At 33.3% G+C, this 22945-nt stretch overlaps 1 protein-coding gene across 4 annotated transcripts in view; it reads right to left on the reverse strand.

The window, feature by feature from the left end:
* The window catches only part of LOC150109321 (Na(+)/H(+) exchanger beta-like), a 489491-nt gene extending 472781 nt beyond the window's left edge, over positions 1–16710 (reverse strand). For 3 of the 4 annotated variants that reach the window (XM_090412496.1, XM_090412499.1, XM_090412495.1), the window contains exon 1: positions 16585–16710. The gene's annotated coding sequence lies outside the window, so the exon portion shown is untranslated. Of the gene's footprint in view, positions 1–4287; positions 4325–16584 lie in introns of those variants that run through there. The other variant, XM_090412497.1, reaches the window with a different exon arrangement.
* Positions 16711–22945: the final 6235 nt, after the last annotated feature.

A 22945-nucleotide genomic window follows, 5' to 3' on the forward strand; every position in this document is an offset into this window, starting at 1 on the left:
ACATAATATACTAAAGTTAATTAATTATGTTAATTTATTAACTTATTAATTTCCAGAGAACATTTAAACGATTATTCAATTAATATACGGGAAAAGTTAAAATCAGGTTCATCCCCCCCCGAGTTAATTCCATAGCCCAGCTAACCCTCTCATCCTCATGTCTATATTCGCTTTCCTTATGAACAGTATTTACCACAATTTATTTTATATTACATTCTCGTGGCCATATTCATAGACTTTAGGTTACAATTGTTGTGAGGCTTGATTTTAGAAATACTAAACATCCAGCATATCTTATCATTGCATCTTACCATTTCTTATCATTGCAGAAAGGGTAAGATGCATTTTCAATTTGTCTTTAACCCTCTTTTGTTTATTATAAACATATGACATTCGTCGCGTTTATGAAACCTGTATATTCCGATTTTAATTTAATGTCACAATACATATTGAGGAACTAAGAATATCAACATGTCAGTGCCAACACCTTAACTTTTCCAGTTGGATGGGAATTTGAAAATTCATACTTGGAAATTCGGAGGAAAACACTAGTCAGTGCTGATACCGTTCAATAAAAGAAAATTCATCTAGGTATGCGCGTTGATTTATTTCCTAGAAAGAGAGAGAGAGAGAGAGAGAGAGGCTCTGTTTGATGATGCTAGCCAAACTCGATCGCCTAGCGCGTATGGAAGGATTAGTTATTTATTGCCTTGAATGCTGAATGATATGATATGAATACAACACAGTTGTTACGTTGTTGGAAATTTTGTCGAAAATGGGTATAAATTTCTTGCCAGTGCGTATCTCGCTTTTCATGGAGTTCGTTTTCATTCAAACCACCACATAGATCCGTCGTAATAAAAATAGCACACGTGTGGTCACTTTCGAATTGTAAACACTCTTGTTAAAAATCTGTTAACACTACGACTGGATATTTGGAAGGTTATGTTACAATATTTGGCTAAGCAATTATTTGATTGTTCTAGAATTTTAGTATCCTTATCATTATTGTCGTAATACTGAGAGAAATGAGTTCACCCAGCGTAGGTCGCGTGTATCTGAGAGGTACGTTCATTACTAGTATGTGCTAAAATGCGATTAAAAAAAAAAAAACCTGCAAATATAATACATGATAGTTTATTTATTTTTATTTATTTTCAGTTACAATCTACAAATTATTGAACAAAGAAACAAAGCAATAACAACTAAACCAATAATATACTGACATCGGAGTTCGCGGTATCTCTCAGATACAATTTACTATCAAATATAACTTTCACTTTCGCATTCGACTCTATCATTCTCATCATCGGACTCGAGTAAAAAAATAGCTGAATTTCTACAACATCTGATGGATTATCCAAATGATATATTTTCCCAGTCATTTTCAAACGGTAAATAAATAAAAAAAAATAAATAAAAAAAAACCAATACTATACTGACATCGGAGGTCGTGGTATCTCTCAAATACAATTTACTACGAAATATCACACACCTTTACATAACACGTGTTAAACCAAAACTGACCGCATAAACAGTGTGGAATATCACTCGTAATATATGCATGCGCAGCTACTAATGACCTCCAAGCTATACACTGAATATGTGTAAGAATATTTATATTAAACATTTTGCATGTATATGTCAGATCAGCCGCGACCTCCCCAAGGTTAATTCTAATATAAATTATTATTATTCACTGTCCGTTATCTCTACGTTGATTTCTTTATTGGTGATTAGTGACTTTGAATATCAAATAGTAATTGTTGAGATGTTATCATTGCTGTTGTTAGGAGAAGGGAGAATATGAGTACTTTGAGTTTTGAGTGCGAATTGTTTTTTAATTATTGTTATAATCTCTAGCGCTATTTGATTCCGATATATATATATATATATATATATATATATATATATATATATATATATATATATATATATATATATATATATATATGTATATATAAACAGCTTGGAACACAATTCAGTGGCGCCGATTTTTACTTGAAAAACTCTAAACACAGTTTAAGGCGGGTAATTTTATGCTGTTTCCTTTGCTTCTTCAGACAAAATAATGTCTCCTGGCGGAAAATTGAAATGATAATCTATTCATTGTCATCTCGCCTGGCGCCACCACTATGAAAATATAATGCAGAAGTGGAGAATAAAAATGTAAAAGATCCGCTCGCTGATTACATTGGTTATTATTCATGCGTCTGTGTTGTTATGGATGAACATAAAAGGTTAGTTAGATTCTCATCGAGTTCGAAGACATTTAATCTCAACGATCAGAAGTTGTCACTACTCTTGTTTTTAAACTAATCCAATAAACATTTTTCAATAAACAGTTTGAAAAAAATATTAAAAGCTGATCACTAAAAAGTACTGTATTAGCTTAATCTAATCTAACTTTTTACTTAACTTTTTATACGATTTCTCTTCAAATTTTATTATTTTATTATCAAAAACAGCCAGTAGGTGTCGTTCCGGTAACTATTGCAAACTACGTAGTTGGCTACTCATAACAATAAGCTGCAGCCTGATGAATGTATAGCAGCAGGTCCTCTCGATTATTGCGTTAGAAAGTTTTGCCACGCATTTATATAAATGCTATCGTTTAGACTTGTGACAGCATCGTAAGTCAACAATAAAAATTGCGCAATCTAAAACAGACACACCGAGAGAACTCAATTAGAAGAGCAGACACTTGTTTATAACATGTCATGCTCTTCCCTTGCTTCACATGAGCTCACTTGTCGCATCTTCCAAACTACCAACCCATAATGTACCCTGGATGACCATTGTCTTATCGTAATATCCATCTTATACTTAATGAGATATCCGAAAACAATGACACGGTACCTGTTTCCTTAGACTTCACTTAATGAATATGTGTATACCGCAGTGACACACGGAAGCAATGGAAGGATAATCATCTCTGGAATGATTGTCAAATTAAATGGCATCCAACCAGGCAAGAGTGTAGTGAGTCATGAGGCCAGTAACGAATGTAAATGATTCATTCGTTAACAAGTTCAAATAAATCTAATTAAAAATAAAAGTAATAAAGAGGCTGGTCGCATGTTTAAGATGAAATAAAGTGAATTTTTTAAATGGAGAAAAATTAATTTGAAAAATATTAAATTTGTTGAGAATAATACACCAACAAGGCGACACCTACTGTCACATGGGGAGTAGAAAGTTTATTTATGAAACCATTCCACGGAACCTATTCTCTCATCTGCACGTAGATCACTGCACAGCACCTATCTGATTGATATATGGAAATTTACATTGAATACAATGGGAAATATCAAGAAGACAGAGGTTAATACGTAAGTGACAAGGACATCCACTTCGAGTGTTGCCACTACGTCCATTCTGGCCTTGGTTTTTTTCGTTCTTTCTTTTTTTTTTTTTTTGGTTTTCTTTTTTCTTTTCCCCGATAATTGGCAAATGAAGGCTTATTCTTGTGTTCATTTTCTTATGTACTGTCATTTTCATTTTATATTGAAGTGGGTCATTGAAATTGATGGGTCAAAGGAGAAGGGAGTATCGCGGTGGGGGAATAAAAAACATACAACTGCTGATTTTTTTTTTTTATGATTTTGAAATATATGATAGCGCGTAGATTTTTATATATACTATTTAAGTTACAAAATAGAAAGTAACCCATTTATTTGACACTTTTAAAAGCAAGATTGTAATAAACAAGCTAAAAAAAAAAAAAACACCAAAAATGAAATTATAATACTCAGTCTTTTTTTCGGAAGCTACAATATCATTATTATTATTATTTTTTTTTTTTGAGAAAGTGTATTCGTGGGAAAAGGGGGGGGGGAGAACTTTCCGAAAACATGCATTTGTATTTTATTTAATTATTTTTTTAATGTGACATCATTTACGAATAATCGTACTGTATGTCATCATTCTTTTGTACTTGCAGCGTCATCAGCTACATCTGCTTTTCCTCTTTTGGTTTTTAACCGTAAAACAGTCCATACTCTAAACCATAGCTGCTTAGAAGGAGAATGCAGAATTCTAAGAAACAAGAACATGTAAAAGTACAAAAACGTTCAGAGAAATATGCAACAAAATCGATTCCCGTGGCAACAGGCTTTCCCGCAATGCCTACTGCGCACGAGGTTACAATCTTTATAACAATAAACTTCACATATTACTAACTAATTCATTTATATTGAAGTGGTTCCAACAAAGTGTTTAGAAATAGAAATGTTTGTCCTAATTACAATTACATTTATTATTAATATCAAGCCTGAAGTTTCTTACTTTAGTTTCTTATTTTAGTCCTTATGACGAAATTGCCATTTCTTCTTCAAATTATCACTGAAACAGCATCTTTTATTAAAACTAGAATAACCAGTAGGAGCAAGTTTAGGCATTTCGTTTTAAAATGTGACGAAACAACTTTTCTTGAAAAATATGGCCGTGTTGTCAGTTTTAAGAACTTTCTATTACCGGTCACAGAAGCCCTCACGGTTTCTTTAACTTCCCCTTCAGTCATTACGCCTACCACTCCTGCGCTGTGTCAAGGCTGTGTGGAAAACATTCAAGACCTAAACGCGCAAGGTTCCAGATACAAACCGGACGCAAGGTCAAGGCTGGCTACTAAGAGAGTAATAGGGCATGTTTCAGAGTTAGATTGGTCTTCATTCCTTCCTTCTCCAGTTAAACTTCTCAATATTTTGTTCTTTCGTTTTTAATGAAGTATGGATTTATTACGCGATCTTTATAGGCATCTATAATTTCTCGCGCTCTGTGCTGATTTATCCCTGCTCTGTGCTATTTATCCATTTCATAAGCAATGCATGTAAGACATCTTCCAATGCGATTTTTCGTCACCCCTTCCCCCCTTCTTTCGGAAATACTAAGCTATTTTCACAATACCAAAATTGTTTAATTTTTCTCCTGAATATAATATGTTTTACAGAAGACAAAAAACAAACAATAAATAAAATATATATGTATATAAGAATGCAGAAGCATCCTGTTGCTAATTATTGCCTAGAGAGACAAAAGTAGCTCGATAACCATCAATTAGGATCCAAATGCAAACTGGATTCCAGGTCAGCTAACTGAAGTAATAATAATAATAATAATAATAATAATAATAATAATAATAATAATAATAATAATAATAATAATAATAATAATAATAATAAACGGACATTAGTTTAACGACAACTTCTGATACCTGTTACTCGATCGATAGCGTAAACTCGACATGACATAAATTCCATTAGGAGTGGTACATATGGAACAAAACCCATTACTACCGTGCCAATGTTGTAAGAGTGGTTTCACAGCATGAATAAAATATTCCACAATATCCAACTATTCATATTAAGTCCATCGGATAAATATCAAGCCATTCAAGTCCAAATATATCCATTAGACACCGTCCGTTGAGATCGAATCCATTTCCGCTGCTTTACTTTGTAATTTAGCCTTAAGATTCAGATGATGAGTCCAGATCTCTTCCTTGATTACACAAACAGATCAAAACTCTTTATCCCTAAACGTGTTTTCATATTTCTCAAGAGTATTCGATGACTCTTTCTTCATCATTCAAGATGTTGTGTATTCACAGAGTGAATAAACAACAAGTGTAATTACAAGACAAATAATCAGTGCAAAACAGAGTTAAACAGAATTCGTTCACCTACATAACCCGTTTGCAATATCAAGAAACTCTTTCAGCTGAAAAAAAAAAGAAGAAGAAGAATAGTAATATTGCAACTAGACTTACACAAACAGAGTAATACCTTTCGAGGAGAACTGCTTCATAATGCATAGAATTTACTTATTTTCCTACTATATTAGCTTTCAGTCTGTACTGGTAGAGGACTGTCCTAACTCTGTTCTTTACCTAAGCACGAGAGTGCAAGTGACTTTTCTGGTTCCGTTTGTGTTGTTTGTCTCTTTTGACGGCCATTGTTCAGTGTTGGAGCCACTCCTTTTCTATGTTGAGTAAACCTATCAGATTGTCAGCTGGAAACTCTATGATTTTCTCAAGCATGTATTAGGAAGCGCGTTTTTCTTGCCGATATTCGATTTCCAGAATAGGCATTACAATTACATCTATATCTATAGAGAAGGGGAAACTATGTAGTTTCCCCTTCTTTATAGATCCGAATGAGTTTCAGGGTAGGATTATATGTATTATGTCAGCTTTGCATTTAAAGGGGGGGGGGGGAAGTTGGAAGTTTTTATAGTGAATCTCCTGATCTGACATGGAATATCTTAGCAAACAACAGGTAAGAAGATAGTGAGATTGCGTTCACCGGGCGCGAATTAATATCCCGAGGGAGTGATCAAAATCATCAGCCAAGCGTAAATCACTCGGGCAGTGAAATTAGTCGATTCAGTGTCTTACTGAAAAATGTATTTTTGGCGTTTATGTAAAGAGGTAGTTGTTAAGGTCTAATTTTAACAAAAATTAAAATTGCAAACGATAATTCATCAGAATTGGTGTAATATTTTAAAGCATATGACTCAAATTTCAAAACGTTTATACAATGTAGACAGACGAACAGGTATGACTAAATTATGAGCACTGATAATATTATATGTTGTTCTAGTAACCTCACGGGTTTTCAGGTATATTTTTTTTCCAGTTTTACTTGTTTTTGTTCTCATTTTATTGTTTTACTTCCCATGACATTTTATTTTCTTTCATTTCAGTTTTCTTACGAATTGATCATTATTAACTCAGTTTGTCTACATCTCATCTGTGTTCATTTAGTCTGATAGTAGCGTTATATATAAGTAGTATTTCATTCTAACTTTTGATAAGGTTTAGGAACGTTTTTTTTTCAGGCATTATAAAAAAGGAATATTATCTTTTGAAATTAATTTAAAAATATGCACGAAATTAAACGAAAACACCTTCCATTTCAATCGGTTGGTTGTGTGTCGCTCATGCGTAGTTTCGTATCTTCTGCATCGTTGCTATTAATTGGTTTTCTAAATTACTTTTGAAGTTTGACCGTGAAAAACGTTCCGCTTGAAGACATGCAATTTAAGTATTTTAAGCAAAAATCTTTTTTTTTTTTTTTTGACTGATCGTGTCTTTTGCTTTTGTCAAAACTGACATTTCTGATCTCTGTGTATTAGGCGAATATCAAAATGCAAAATTATTAATTTTGAAGTTGGCTGAGCAGATGACATTAACAACGAATTTGACTACGTTGAGAATGACTTATTTATTCTTAACAGCATTATTAACTCCAGACAAGGAATATTTCTCTATAAAAATGTCATTTCTGATCATTCGATGACTTGGAAGTCACAGCGTTTACTCTTAAACATCAATAATCTCTTAAAACTACTGCATGTTGTCGCAAAAGCACTCACCAGTAGCTTAATGTAGGCTACTCAGTTTTCGACAATAGATTGCTCTTAGACATTAGAGAAGACTCCATTGGGTCTCCCAGAAAGATTCAATACTTCAGTTAGGCGAATATGTCAACAACATATTCGCTAAACGGTATTAATGTATTTTCTTTCCCGAATAATGCAATACCGAAGTCAACTAAAGAAGAGTAGAATTTCTTTATGTTGATTTGATGAGAAACTTCGATTTCAAGGAACAAGCATGTTTTTTTTTTTTTTTTTCTGAAGTATGAAGAAAGAAAGATGAAGCTTATATCGCCTCCCTTTTCTCTTGTGAGGTGTTTTTCTTTTTCTTTTTTTTTTCCCTTTCGTTACTTTCCGTTTTTTTTTACTGTCTTTCTTTTCTTTTTTGGATTGCTGGAAGTTGTATTCCTTCAGGAAACTAGATATGAAGGGCTGTTCTAGAGAACAGAAATAGAAAGAATGAAAGAAAAAAAGAAGTTGATTGAATGGTTTGTAATTGAACTGTAATGAATAGTGACCAGCTATGCTTGCTTTCTTTTACAGGCATAGAAGCAAGTGGAGTAATGACGAAGGCAGTAAGAACAGCGCTCACTTACAGAAAAGACAGAAGCAGAGCATCATCAGTGAGAAGTAATTACAGTGACACTATTAGAGAGAGGGGTAATCTATGATTACCCCTCTCTCTAACACGTACTGTCCTTCTTAGGGTACCATCAAGAATGTACTATATGGTTAGAATTTTCCGATGTGTTTGTTTCAAATAGTATCGACCACAATTAAACGAGATGAATAGAAATAGAAATATTTAAGCCAATTATATTAAACGCATCCGTCGTATCTATAGGTGATGTCTGCTTGTAGGATCCCTTGAACTTGTTTTTAGCTGTCATACATCGGAGAACGAATATGATTTACTGTATAAGAAGATTATCTTATATGCTACTGCAGTGATTTAAAGGGAACCGTTCCCCCGAATCTCCTCTAGACCAGCAACGAGAAACTTTTTCTTTCCATCTCCATACTTTCGTTACATCTTCTCTCTCTCTCTCTCTCTCTCTCTCTCTCTCTCTCTCTCTCTCTCTCTCTCCCTCTCGTTTTCTTAACGACTTAACTTTATCTAAGAATTGAAAATAACATGTTATACCTGAAAATGTAAACAGGAAGCTTGCTTTGTATGCTATCTTCTACAGCAACCCCCCCCCACACACTTCTCACCTTACTACGCTTCAGTAAGTACTTAAAAGAACACACACCTGCCTGCTGTGTACATTCAGACCACTCCTTTCCCAGGAGGATATATTTTTCTGGAAAAATTCACATCACTTATATGCATCGATTTTTTTTTAATCTTATTCGAAACTTTATTCTAATAAGAATGTAAAGAAAAAAAAATGTATATTCATGCGAAGTTTAATGTAGATCGATTCAATGATTCACAATTGTATCTCAAGGATAATAGGAAAATGTCATTTTTTTTTTCATGAATGCTTTTAGATCAATATACACAAACATCTCTTGAGAGAGCGTACTTTGCTTTCAGACGATGCCTTCAACTTTTATTCTCATTTTACTTTTGCACTTCATAATTTTTCTACATAAGAATGCCAATTAACTCGCAATATAATGTTTGACTTGAGTGTCGGATCAGTCGAACTCTCCAATTCATGTTTTAGATTTCATTAGAATAAGAAAAGTTCCATAAGTTTAAGAAAGTATACATAGAAATGAACATCTCCTTTCGTTACAGTTTACATTTATTGTATACTTATTAAGATATCTCAGTTAAAAAAGCAGGTGGATCTACATTTGTAAAAGTTTTCGGACTTCTATGAAAAATTTCTACGAAGTTCGGAAAAAAAAAAGGAAAAAAATTCTCTGCGCCACTATTAAAGGAATTTCAAATGGAAGAGGAAAAAAAAAATATATATATATATATATATATTATATTTTTATATAAAATGTTTACTTCCTATACCGAATTTTCAGATGAATTCGCACAGACGGACAAGAAAGTGCTGTTGTAACAAAGCGAAGTGCTATCTTACAACAAGAACTGAAGTTACCAACGAAGCCGTGAAGGGGAAAAAAAAAAAAGCCCAGCAGCAGGCGAGAGCCTTTTTTTAGGAGTACCAATGTTAACTTTTGTATTTTTTTTTTCAAAAAGTGTGCTGTACATTGTCAAATATTTATTTCAGTCGGATTACATTTTTAAAATAACACATAAAAGTAGGAACACTTAAGTTCGGATTTGTTAAAAAGAATAAAAGGCATGAACTGGAGAAAAATAAGTGAAAATTCGATTCATTTCAATATATATATATATATATATATATATATATATATTATTATTATTATTATTATTATTATAATCTGTCTCACTTGCAGCAGAGCTCGTCCACCTATTCTTCTTGGTAGGTACAACCGGTCAACATCACTTCGTGGATGTAATTCATGATGCATTACATCCACGAAGTGATGTAATGCATCATGCATTAGTTTTCTAGTCCGCGCTGTTAGCCTAGTGGCTATGCGCTTTGCAACCATATGCCTGGGGAAGGAGTGTCCCAGGTTCGATTCCCGTCGCTGACGTGAGGAGCGTAACGCTCTGCCATAGCCAGGTTAATCGGTCTTGGGCGTGGACAGCAGGGTTTTTTCCCTCAGTTTATCTGGGGTTTTTCATCCCGCAAGCAGGCAAACCGGTCCCGTGAACACACGGATCTACAGCCATAAATACTTAACCTCCCATGAGGGGGCTCAATTCCCCAATAGGGACGTGGGAGAAAAGGGAGGAAACTCCATATGAATAAATAAATAAATTAGTTTTCTAGTTTTGAGGTCCAATTTGCCTAGGTCTTCTTTTGTCCAGTCTATTATGCCAGCTCTGTATCTTCTCTAATTGTGCTTAATCCATTTAGTTTTGTTTTCAGAATAGTTCTATATCTTTTGGTGTATTCTGCTGCTGCCTGTTGTTTAACTTTCGAGTGGAGAATGTCACCGGCTTTTAATATTCCTAGTATATATAGTGAAATACATAAAATTGCTTTTATATATTTCTCTTGATCAAAATTAAAATTGCTTGTCTCATTAATTTTTTCTCATTTAATAGATAAAATTGCGCATTTATCTAAATCAAATTTCATTTTGATGTCCTGACTGAAATTACGAACTGTGTCCAGTTCGTATTTTTGGTCAGCAAAGAACAAAAATACTTTGCTGGGCGAAAATTGGCCCGGCAAAGAGTCTATTTGCTGGGCCAATTTTCCATATAACTTTAAGTCATCCATATACAATAGATGGGAAATTTTAATATTACATTTAGGAATTTCATATCCTAGTTTTGTTTTGTTCAGAATCATAGATAAAAGTATCAAAGAAATGTTGAAGAGCAATGGTGACAAGGAATCACCTTGGAAAATTCCACTTTTAATGCTGATATCTCCAAATCGTTCATCACTATTAAAGTTGTATTCCATGATTTAATAACAGCACAGCCAGAAAGGAGTATATGTGTTTGCTAATTCCAAATATTTGTAGCGATTTTAGGATTCAGGAGTCTGGGAGGGAATCGAATGCTTTCTTATAGTCTATCCTTGCCATGTCTAAGTTACTTTTTCGTCTTTTTGAATTTCTGAGAATCATTTTATTAATAAGGATCTGGTATTTTGTTCCTCGAGATTTTTGAAAATTGTCTTTTTGTTCAATCGGATAAATCTGATTATCTTATAAGTACTGGTATATGGAATTTGGTATGATTGCAGTGAACAGTTAAGCATAGTTGGTAGGCATGTTATTGGGCGATAGTTACATGATGATGATGATAATAATAATAATAATAATAATAATAATAATAATAATATTATTATTATTATTATTTTTATTATTATTATTTTTTATTATAGCAGTTTAAGAAAACCGTGTATATAAATGATAAGCTATAATCCAGGACATACATCAAATCAATGAACCAAAGAAAGTAATTAAAGTCCCTCCAACTGTGAAATAACATCTCAATTTTGAATGTGTACAAAGTCATTATGTATCTGCTGTACAACTTTACCTAACTGACATCTTCCTGGAAACGTAGATCACGAGGCAGACCAATTTCTTCTCCGTCTAGGTGAATTGTTGACAGTGGACTTAATTATATAGGGCAAATTAAAAGTTCACTTTCCCCGGAACAACCAGTTCTTGGTGGAAATTAAGGACTCGAATCGAATAGTAAATGAAATTCGTAAAATCGCCAACTGGAGAATGTTTACAATAAGTTGAACGGATCGATGTATCGTTTAGAAAAGACAGCAGCTACATTAAAGTTTAAAAATCCACAACAATTGTCTTAAATCTATATGGAATTTTTTAGTGTATTATTTTATAGATTGCATTATGTGTAGATGAAGCGCTATATAAGAATCCAAGTGACTTCTTGTCTTTGATGATTTAAGAAGATGAATCAATGCTAGTGGTGAACCTTTGATCAAGACACTAATTTAAAAAGTCGTTTAAAAAAATGAAAACACTGACGTTTACAAAAATAAAATTACCAAATAATCTTATTCAAAAATATTTATTGAAAAAGGCGAACGAATTATTTTTATCTCTAGCACTAGAAAAATTAGGTGTCTGTCACAGAAAAGTTATCTTTTCTGAAGCCGATTTTCACTAATTATTATGCACTCAATTGCGCTGTGACCCATATTTTTTTTAATTGCTTTTCAATAAATGATGGTAGTGAACTTGATTTTTCCAATGATGCTCTTTAAAACCAGTTCATTAATTTCCTCATTATGAAACATATTAAGCTTTTCAAAGTATGGCGTTTGCACAAAATATTTGATGATACTACATTCAGATGATGAATAGTAACATTGTATAACCTGACGACACTAAAGATCTTTTAGAAAACAATATATATTTATGCACATTTATGGCTGTCGAATACATTTTGATATTTTTTGTCACATGTATTGTTTGTGAACTATATCATAACAATTGTTTGAAAGGGATTCGGGATTTCTAGAAGAAAAACTGTTTTAATGCCTTCTGAATTTGGCGTTAAAAATTTCTATTAATATTAGTTTCTTCCTCTGTATGAAGAAACAGCCTTTTCTGAATTAAACATACTCCACTAAGACTATTGTGATGGGAACCATTACTGGAGATCGTCTTATGATTTTTTTTTCTTAAATATACTTTTAGTTAATCCTTTATTAAGCGTAGGTGGACATTCTACTTAACATTCCATCCATTGTATATCTATTATGAAAGCATATATATATATATATATATATATATATATATATATATATATATATATATATATATATATATATATATATATATATATATATATATATATATACTATAAGGTATCTACTTTATTTAAATAGATATTTCTCTGAAGTAAACCTTAATTTTTCCGTTTTTTCTGCCATGGTGAAAGTACGGGTATATATACCCTCTTAAGTTTTTTTCAAGGTCATTTAAAGGTCTCATAGCAAGATGCGATGTCGACCACTAGGGTGTGGTTCGAATTTCAGCTCTCATAAAACGCGCCTGTGTTTTTACCTGTAGCAGTCACAGCTCAGCGACAAAGAAGTTTCCTAATAACCTAGAAAGAGAGTTCTTCCAAGGTTAATGTTTATTGACAAAGAGGCCTATGATGGTTCTAAACCGCGCGTATTTGAATAGGGGGTAGGAATGGGAAATGATCTATGACGTTTAACTGTAGAGAGAGAGAGAGAGAAAGAGAGAATAATAATGAAAAGAGTGATCCAGCATATTTATTGTAGCTTTTGAAATGAAACTCTTTGGTCCCATTAAAATATTACATGACACCTCTTTTGTAGAAGAACAATGTTTACCATTATGAATTGTGTAGTACGAGCTGAGTTCGATTCCCGTCTATGACTTGAGGAACCTTTATTTGGTCTCTTTTGACTAAAGGTGAGTTAACCGGCCTCGTACGGAAGTAGAGGTTTTTCTTCAGGTAACTCAGGTTTTTCATCCCTCCAAACAGGCAAACCGGCCCCGTGAACACAAATGGCTACAGTCATAAATAACGGTACGGCAAGGAAGGCAACTGGAAACCACCTTGCTCATAATCATTTCCCTAGTATAATAGCATATTGCTACCCCACCAACCATAAGGTTGAAAGGAAAATATAACAAATTTTCTCCTACTCGATAGCAAGTCAACAGTAGCGACACCCTTGTTGAAAACTGCTTGGTTCGAATTCTGTCTAGGATGCAAGGAATCTTTATGAGGGTTTTTGAAGTACAGATGAATTGGCCGATTTCAAACATTGGACTCTAGGGGTTTTCCCCCTTTTTGGAAAATCAGAAATCCTAAGTGTTCTTTTTGAAAAACCTGGATCGATGACTAAGGGTTCTTAGAACTGAATGAGAGGAGAAAATTTGTTGTCTATTAAAACCTGCGTAATGTAGAGAATTAATGCAATTAATAACATTTCTAACACAATATTTAATTTCAAGTCGCTTCTAATTTATTAAGAATATTAGTCCAATGCTGTTGAAAATAACTATTAATTAAAGATAAGATACCAAGAAATTATATACTTGGTTTAATCCTTTGTCCAAGTGTATTCGTTAGCAAACAAAGTTTGCGCCTGAAGTATCTTTCAGGACTGGGACAACTCGTGGTATGACTTCACATCACTTGTCTTAGTATCCCATAATGCAAAACGCATCTCCTTGCGGACAGGTATAATGCTATGTATTATGATTGCTATGCATTATGGATTAAACCAAGTATATAATTTCTTGGTATCTTTAATTTATAGTATAACTAAGTGGAAAAACTTTCAACAACCGAAAATAACTATTGTCCAGCTAATTGTTTCATGCAGTTCGCCTTGTCAATTCAACTGATGCACTAAAATAGACTACGCATTTTGACAGCCGAGATTCTCGTGCTAAAGAGATATTTCAAAGACCTCAACTAATCAATTCTCAATGTGTTATGCTAGGATCTAATGGCCTTGCTTTACCAATGTCTTATCTAATTTCGACTTAATGGATGTTTTAGTCATTTGGTTTGACTGGCTCTTTCTCGTATTGGCGCTTGCTGTTCCGTCGAATATGTCGATTAAGCTTGAAAGCAGATTTTATGTTAAATATTGTGTCATAGATTAGAGTTTTTATGAGTATTTAATGGACTTCTTTAAAAATAAGTAACAAATACAGATATAATACTACGAACTCACTAATTGGCTCACTCACTTTTTAGTGAGTGAGCCAATCTCATACGGAAGTGGGGGATTTTCCACCCGGAAATTCCGAGTTTTCATCCATCAAAACAAGGCAAACCAACCCCCTGAATACACACACCTACAGACATAAAATACCTAGCCCTTAGGGGTATGTAGTAGAACAGTGGCAAATCGGTTGCATTAAAGTTGCCGAAAACATCTAATTTGGGGGACTCATCCCGGCTTGGACGAACTAGAAAATGGATGGAGATACCTTTGACAGTGTTCATACAAAAACAAACAAATATTCATAGCATAGACTTAGAAGTTAACTAGTCTGGAAATAACTTTACAGATTTGGAAAGATTCTTGTTTCTGCCACAATAAGTGGAAAATTCTGTTCATTTGAATAATTAAAAAAAATTGTGCCAAAAATATCATTTATTGCACCATGTGCTGTGTACCATTATGTACATAATTGCGAAATCTATAAAATACACGACATACTATTTAAAAAAAAAAGTAAAATGCTATTTCACATCTCTCTCTCTCTCTCTCTCTCTCTCTCTCTCTCTCTCTCTCTCTCTCTCTCTCTCCACATCTGAATTCAGAAAGTAAAAGTGCATTCCTTTTTGCTGGATCCAGGTTTAGCATAATAACAAAAATGTTAGGAGTAATTCAACTCGTCATGAAACAACATATCATTAGCTATGACAGTTTTAAAATGGGCATTCGTCATGCACTCCTACGAACAATTTTGGATGTTAAATAATTATTTTGAGATGTATAAATTTCTTACAGCCCACGATCTCGTGCTGAAATTGTATATATTGCAATTATATAAATGCAATTAAGAATTGTTGAGTTGGTTATAACGTGTGCCAACGTACTCCGCAAAGGTCCTTTGCAGTTTCTCTCTCTCTCTCTCTCTCTCTCTCTCTCTCTCTCTCTCTCTCTCTCTCTCTCTCTCTCTCTCTCTCTCTCTCTCTCTCTATTGATAGTAATGCCTTTAGTGTACCTATTGAAGTATTTCAATCCTTTACCTTAATAACCTGTAGGTTTCCAAAACTATTTTTCAGTTTACGATTTTTTGCACCAAGAAAAAAACAAACGAAAAAAGGAGATCAATTTACATACCATCGACTCCCTCGCTGGACTTTTGAAAGATTTTATTGTGCATTCATTGGCATCCAGTCAAGGCCTTTGAAGATGGGATTTATTTTTGAAAAAACGCCAAAGAAATTATGTACTATTCTTATTGGTGAGTAGCCAATATGGATTTATGTCACTAAAAATAACAACTTATATACAAACAGACAAAATATTTCATGAATATAATGGAAGAGTGTTGATATACTGAAGATTAAAGGCCACTCATATACGCGATAATAAAAACATCCAACAAGTGTCCAACGACAGGAACAAATTTGTTCGTACAGTAAAAATAACAGTAACAAGTGTAAGACCAGATGCACGGAAGATGTATGTCAGCTATCAAAAAATGTCGCTTTTCAACATCTTAATCATTTATCACAGTTGAAATTCAGTAATTCCGTTCGCCTACCGTCAAAACTATCCTTGCCTTCTAGCAAGAATGCATACCATGGTAGCCTAGCTCCTCGGTTTATAACTCCACCGAGTTTTAATAAACACGTGCGCAAGATGCACACATGAGTGTCGGTCAAACAAACCGCTTTTAAGAAGGCCACAAGAGTTTCCTTACTTTTCTAAGGGACCATTATATAGCTTATTTCCTTCTGTAAAAAAAAATAAAAATAAAAAAACTTCCCCACATACAAAAATCTATAAAACAGTTCATCATACACGTCTGTGAATTGTAAACCTTAACATGCGTTTAAATATTTGACCTATTTTACCGACAAAAACATCAAAGAACACGCATAAAACATTTGTATAACATGCATCAATAGAGAAATTCTCTATAAGTAAGAGGTTTTTTTTTCTTTGTTTATATCTCTACTATCTACTACAACCTTACCTTCACGTTTCTGTTATCAAAGCATGGAACAGAATGCACAATCCAGTCGACTGTACCCACACTTCCCGTTAGTCAAAGAGCAGAAGTGATGTCTGTATGGTAGGCGCAGGCGGATAGCGGGCTACCACTCAGAGATACATACTGGGTGCTTCCATTTCAGTAGAGAGGTGAAGAATAGAAATTTCTCCTGGGGTGTGTGTGCTTACCGTTATCGGCATGTATCGTTGCGCGTGGCTGCTACGGTCATAAACGGCGCTATAAAATTTGTATGCTAGCCATGTCATACAATAAACCATGTGATATGCAGCTGTTATAAGTAGCTTCAAAAATGATGGATCGAAAGGTGGCGAGTCTCTTCTTTCACTTCCATTGGTATTGGAATAATAATTATTATGATTAACTACGCAGTTTAATTCTGTTTTCTTAGAAAACTGTTAAACTTATAGGAAATTTTTCCTGTGTTTAGAATCCATATTTGGTTATTCGATAAACTATTTGTGCGTAATTTGATATTTTCATGATAAAATGGTAAATATTACATCTATGACAATTCCAAATACGATTTGCTGCGATTTATTTTAACCATAACGTTATTTCAGACAACTGCATGTCGTTTGGTGGTAATTGAAACTATTTGACGTATGAATATTCATGTTTTAAGTTCTAGAAACAACCATGCAAAATAATTTCTGTCTTGTTTTAGACTGTTATTTGGTTTGTTTGTTTTTTTAACCAAAAGTTTCATTTTTCTTGTTCCAGTCTCTTTTGTTGACTTTAGTTTCTCTTCTATCATTTCAATATTTAAACGTCCGTTAGTTTGTATCGAAAACATTACTTACTAGCATTAACAACTCGTAGCTATAAAACATCTCCATTCTGGATGGAAGGATTTTGGTTGAAATTTATTACTTCAGATACCCGCTCAGGTTTGTTGAGTCACTTCAATTATGTTCTGAATATGACCATTTTAATAGAAGAAGGAAAAAAAAAACCTGTTTCGAATCTGTTATAAATGAATAAATGAAGTATCTAGCCAAAAACAGTGTTCGGGAAATTGGTGTAATGAATGCAGGGGCGAATGTTGGTCTTGAAATTCACGCTTGCTCTTGTTATCATTCGGGGAGTGAGAGGTGCGATTGAAGTCTGATTAGCGGAATAATGAATTACTGACCATTTAAAAATATATATTTAGAAATTTATGTACATTTAGTCATACAAATACAGCATTTATTTTACAAATGATATTCTATCCTCTTCAATTTAGCTACTTGAATAGAAATTCTACCCTACGGTTCTTTATGAACTGGTCAATAACATCGTCATAAAAGCAAGTACCGGCCTTCGATACACAACGCAATCTCAATTATTGCCGCGCAAGCTTAAGACGTCTTCTGTCTACAAAAATAAATAAAAGCCTAAATAGAATGCTTATAAATGAATGCATTTATTAACGAATAAATATTACTTCTTTCTCAATTAATGAACTTGCGCAGCAAGCACAGCAAAAGCATGGAGAATTTGCCCCTGAATAAATGGCATCACTATACAATAATGCTATTGCGAAATGCTATTGTATTTCTTGACTGATCATTTCCATACCTGCTCATCAATATCTGTTTTGCGAAAGTATTCGTCTCCGTCAGTAATTACAGAGCATTCTCCATCCCCCTTCCTGAAAGGGTTAGCTAAAAATGTCGATTCTTTATTTCAAATATTTTTTTTCACTCATTTCTAGTTTTTATGTCAACTTTACCCATGAGAGGTTGGAAACCTATAGCACATTTAATGCCCTGGAGGGGTTAAGGGTTAAATAACCTTTAATCCATCAAATAGTGGTGGCACACCAGACAAAGAAGTTCATCTGCCACCTAAATACAATCACAAACATCCATGTTCACGACAAAATTCGAACACGCAGCCTGTTGGTTGCAGAACTAGTTCGCCATTTATTCGCCCAATCAGGTCACCTAAACATCTCAGTTTACAAAAACGTTAACACTAAACCCATGAATTTATTTTTTATAATTTAATTAATTAAATTATAAAACATCATTTAAGCACACAGGAACAGATCCTGATAGTAGCTATCTATTTTTTCGTATCCAGTATTGCCACAAAGTCTTCCTAAATAACTTCAGTCATTTTACGTTATGAGTTTCGTATCACATTGCTCCTGCTCTAAAATTGTCGGCAGCGAACAGAAGTGAAAATATAGTTGAATAATGAGCAAGCATTAAGACGTTTTTATTCATGTTTTTTATTTATTGCTAAGACGTGGGAGTTTAATAAAGCGAACTCCAAATGTCATTCCTACTGTGTAATCAGTACTGCTTTACATTTCATAGTAATGTAAAGCAGTTATATCTGCTATAAGGAAATTTCCGAATAGAAGCAGAAAAATAAATTCTAACGCAGCTGACAGTTATCTGAGTGAAATAAAAAAAACAAAATAAAAAGAAAGACATTTGTCAATTTTTTGATCAAACTCAGTTTACCGTGACGGTAAACTGAGTTTGATCAAAACATCTCCGAAATGTCGGAAATGCAAGGTCAGAACTATCAAACGCAACAACCACAAAAAAAGATGAATCATATACAGCGAAGAGCGTGAAAGGTACATACACCCCGTATCGGAGTAAAAACGCTGCCCATCGCTTACGATTCTCTACCTCCTCGACCGAAAGCCAGTAACTTTAACTTACGACAACTTCATTTTGCTTTCCTCGTATATACTCCATCAATGGTGAAGCTTTCTCGAGCAAGGTTGATTTAAGATATCTTCATTAAATAATATTCACACTTTTCCTCCATCATATCACATCACAAATGAATTTTTTGACAAAATTTATTATCATCTTCACATATACAAATTATTTACAAATGTACAAATGAAATATTATTATTACTTTTTGTTCATCACAAATATTCAGCACTTAATGTTAAGTGAATAACTTATTGAAATGTGTATAAATAATAATACTAACAATGTATTTTACATATTTTCCTATATATTTACAATTATTCATTTAATGTGTTAAGAGAGAGATATTTTTCATATTAACGATATTGGATATGGAATAATTTTATATAAATATAATTATTTATATTTACTAAATTCATTTTTGCTATTTGTCATTAACATTTATATTTCAATCTGCAGTTCATTTTAATTTACAAATTATATTTGCAGTTTATATTTTTTGTTGTCTGCAGGGAATGCTGAATGGATTTATTTCACTTTTTTAACATTGATATTTTTTGAATCAATAATAATAATAATAATAATAATAATAATAATAATAAGTTTGTTTGTTTGGATAGTTTTTCTGCTTTCTTCCTCGAAGCTACTGCAAAGCTTATCTGAGGAAGGTAATAGATGGCGGTGGTTTCATGGTTTTGTTTCAATACCCGTCACAAGCCAGGTGTTCATTTAACTGTCTGTTTATGTGCTTGGAAACTTATATATGAAGATATATATGTTTATTAATAATTAATTAATTAATAATATGAAATGCGTAATTCTGGACTTCAATATTCTTGACTAAATTAATTTTTATAATTTATAACTTCAGTAATTGCATATAAAAATAATATCACTACCTAATTTGAAGTGATCAGGTGATTTAATGTTGGAGTCTATTTTTATCTGAATATTTAATGATTTTTCGAAATCTTAATATTATGTTTAATTGCTATGTTTCTAATCTGAAACGTTTAAAATTGTTTAAGAAAATGCATCTTCTTCTTAGGTTAGGTTAGATGGCGTCATTCTAGATATTATCTTCAGAGAATGTCACTGTATACTGAATCCCTGTCCTCAATAATCTGCCATAATTGACGAATCCCTAAGTAGTATTAGGGAGAGATAACAGGATATATTTTTCTCCCTAAAAATTTGGAATTTCATCTTTCCATATGCCTTATCTTGCGAACACACTGGGGAGATAACAGGATAAAGAAATTTCTTTTAAAATTTTCTTTTAAATTTCTTTTAAAAGGAATTTTAATGACTGACGGAATTCTGTCTTAAATTTTGGTCCACAGAAACGAAGATTTTCATCAGTGTAAAAGGTCAAGACGAATACATTGTACTACTATTGAAAAAGCTACAAAAAAAGGTCTCTAAATAGCTTGAAAATCCTGCATCATGCAAACAATTTGTGGGTGGAGACAGAAAGTATTAAGGAAAACAACCAAATATTATGTTAAAAAATCAACGTGCAGATTCGATTTGAATTCACGCTATGTTATAAACATTTTTTCCCCCCAAATTCTGTTCTTTACAGCTGACCACTGTTATTATTTCCTTGTTTTTCGCTCTTAAATATCAAAATGCTTTTAGTAACCTATATCACTAATAATTTTGATGCTAAGGTCCACGACCAATAGTATATGACCAATGGCTGCTCGTGAGTTGAAATTGGGGGTACTGCAACTTTCGTAATATACATACACACTGTAAGTACAGTGTATACGTGTTTGGTTAAAATATCAAAATTATGGTAAAAAATTAAACATGAAAAAATATTGTTTATTATCGATAAAAGTATACAGCTTAGTTTAATTCAAAATTACTTAAAAATAAAATGCATTCCTTTAATTGTAATTAAAGGAATGGATTTACAATATTTGGACATTACAATTAAATCCTTTAATTGTAATGTTCCAAATATTTAAAGAGACGGAGTAAACACGATAAGCACTAAGAACACTCTACTACTGTCGCAAACTCATATAAACAACAGTGAAACTGCGTGACGGATAGTGCCGCATTACGCCTAATAGCTCGCCATCTCATTATGACGTGCATATGCTTGCGCGCGTAGCAATATGACACTGTGGTAAGCACAGTGCTGCTAGCGTCCTTCGCCCGCCTAAGTACTACAAGATGGATTTTTATTATTTTTTATACAAAATAAGAGAATTGTATAGGAATGTTGATGATAAAATTAAATATTACAAGCAAATATAAATAAATTAATAAATATATTTATATATCGAGAAAAATTAGGGATGCTGCAGTTCCGCAGTGCCTATGCACGAGCCGCCCCTGTATATGACATTGATAAACACTCAAGCCCTTTATTAGCTGCCCAGTCCACTAAAATGGTCTTCCTATTTAAAGCATGCTACGAATGTTTTAAAACTGAATTATTCTGTTTATCGGCTACTAGACATGTTACAATAGCACTTTAAATTCACATCAACTCTTAAATTGATATTAAATTGACAAAAAGTGCGATTTAGATTAAAACAAAATGGACTGACAAATCTCGATAAACATGGCATATTTAATACAAATCTGTGATATAGTAGATAGGCTCTGTTTTATGCATGCAAACGAACTGTCAAAAATTTCTCAAACTTCAGATCGATGATGTAGCTATTTTTGTTTAAATCATTTTATAATATGGACTTATATCATGTTGTACCACCCTCCGACTTTTCCTGATTTTAATTTTACAAGATTTCTTAAATAGCCAATCATACATTCTTGTTGCGTGATTGGTCGTCATGACAACTTATAGAAGCAAAATTATCAGATTTCAGTTTTATACTAAAATAACAGAGACGAGTCCTTACTAGTAATTGAACTTTGAGTATACTGAATGTTATTCTTTTAGTTTCATGATCGTGTTAGTCCCAGTCAGGATCATTTTGCGGTAATGTTCTTGCGGTATGAAGCGATTACGTGCCTTCGTTCTCGGGCATCGGACAAACTATTCGAAGGAAGGTAAGTTAATGCTGACAGAACGGCTACTATGTCAGAAAACCTTGGTCAACGATGTTCACTTACATTGACTCCTAACGTCCTACTATCTCGTTGCCTAGTAATTCAAGGCCTCCTCTGATACCGTGAGTAGTAAAGTCAGAGACATTCCAGTCTCTGTCGGGTCTAATTTATCTTGATGAGTATTCTCAAAACCCGAACACTTCAGATGCGGTTTTATTGACGGCCACTACTCAGCGGTTTATTTTATACGTATTTGCAAGCAAGCCAGCTTCTCATCTAAAAGTTTGAAAAACGCACATTCACGCACGCACACACACACACACAGCAAGTGATGATATCAGATAGTTGTTTGAATAGCTGGGACACGTGATTATGAGTTCTTCTGTCTCCATCTTACTTAATTGGTTAGCATGGGCGAAGTAGAACATAAACAACTAAACCTGAACTCCTCTTCTGTCCATTTTTATCATAATGTTTACCACTGCTGCTAGTGAAAATCTCTTTAACATTTTTACGGTCATCTATTCTATCAAAAAATTCAACTTCTTTGAATCCTGAGACGTTGTCACATCAGGTTTACTATCACTTAGAGACACATAACTGTAGTTTCCCATTGAAATCACTGAA

Source organism: Typopeltis vanoorti, chromosome 2 (genome assembly GCF_054136105.1).
Source record: "Typopeltis vanoorti isolate ZY-2024b chromosome 2, IOZ_Tvanoo_1.0, whole genome shotgun sequence".
Taxonomy (NCBI): Eukaryota; Metazoa; Arthropoda; class Arachnida; order Uropygi; family Thelyphonidae; genus Typopeltis; species Typopeltis vanoorti.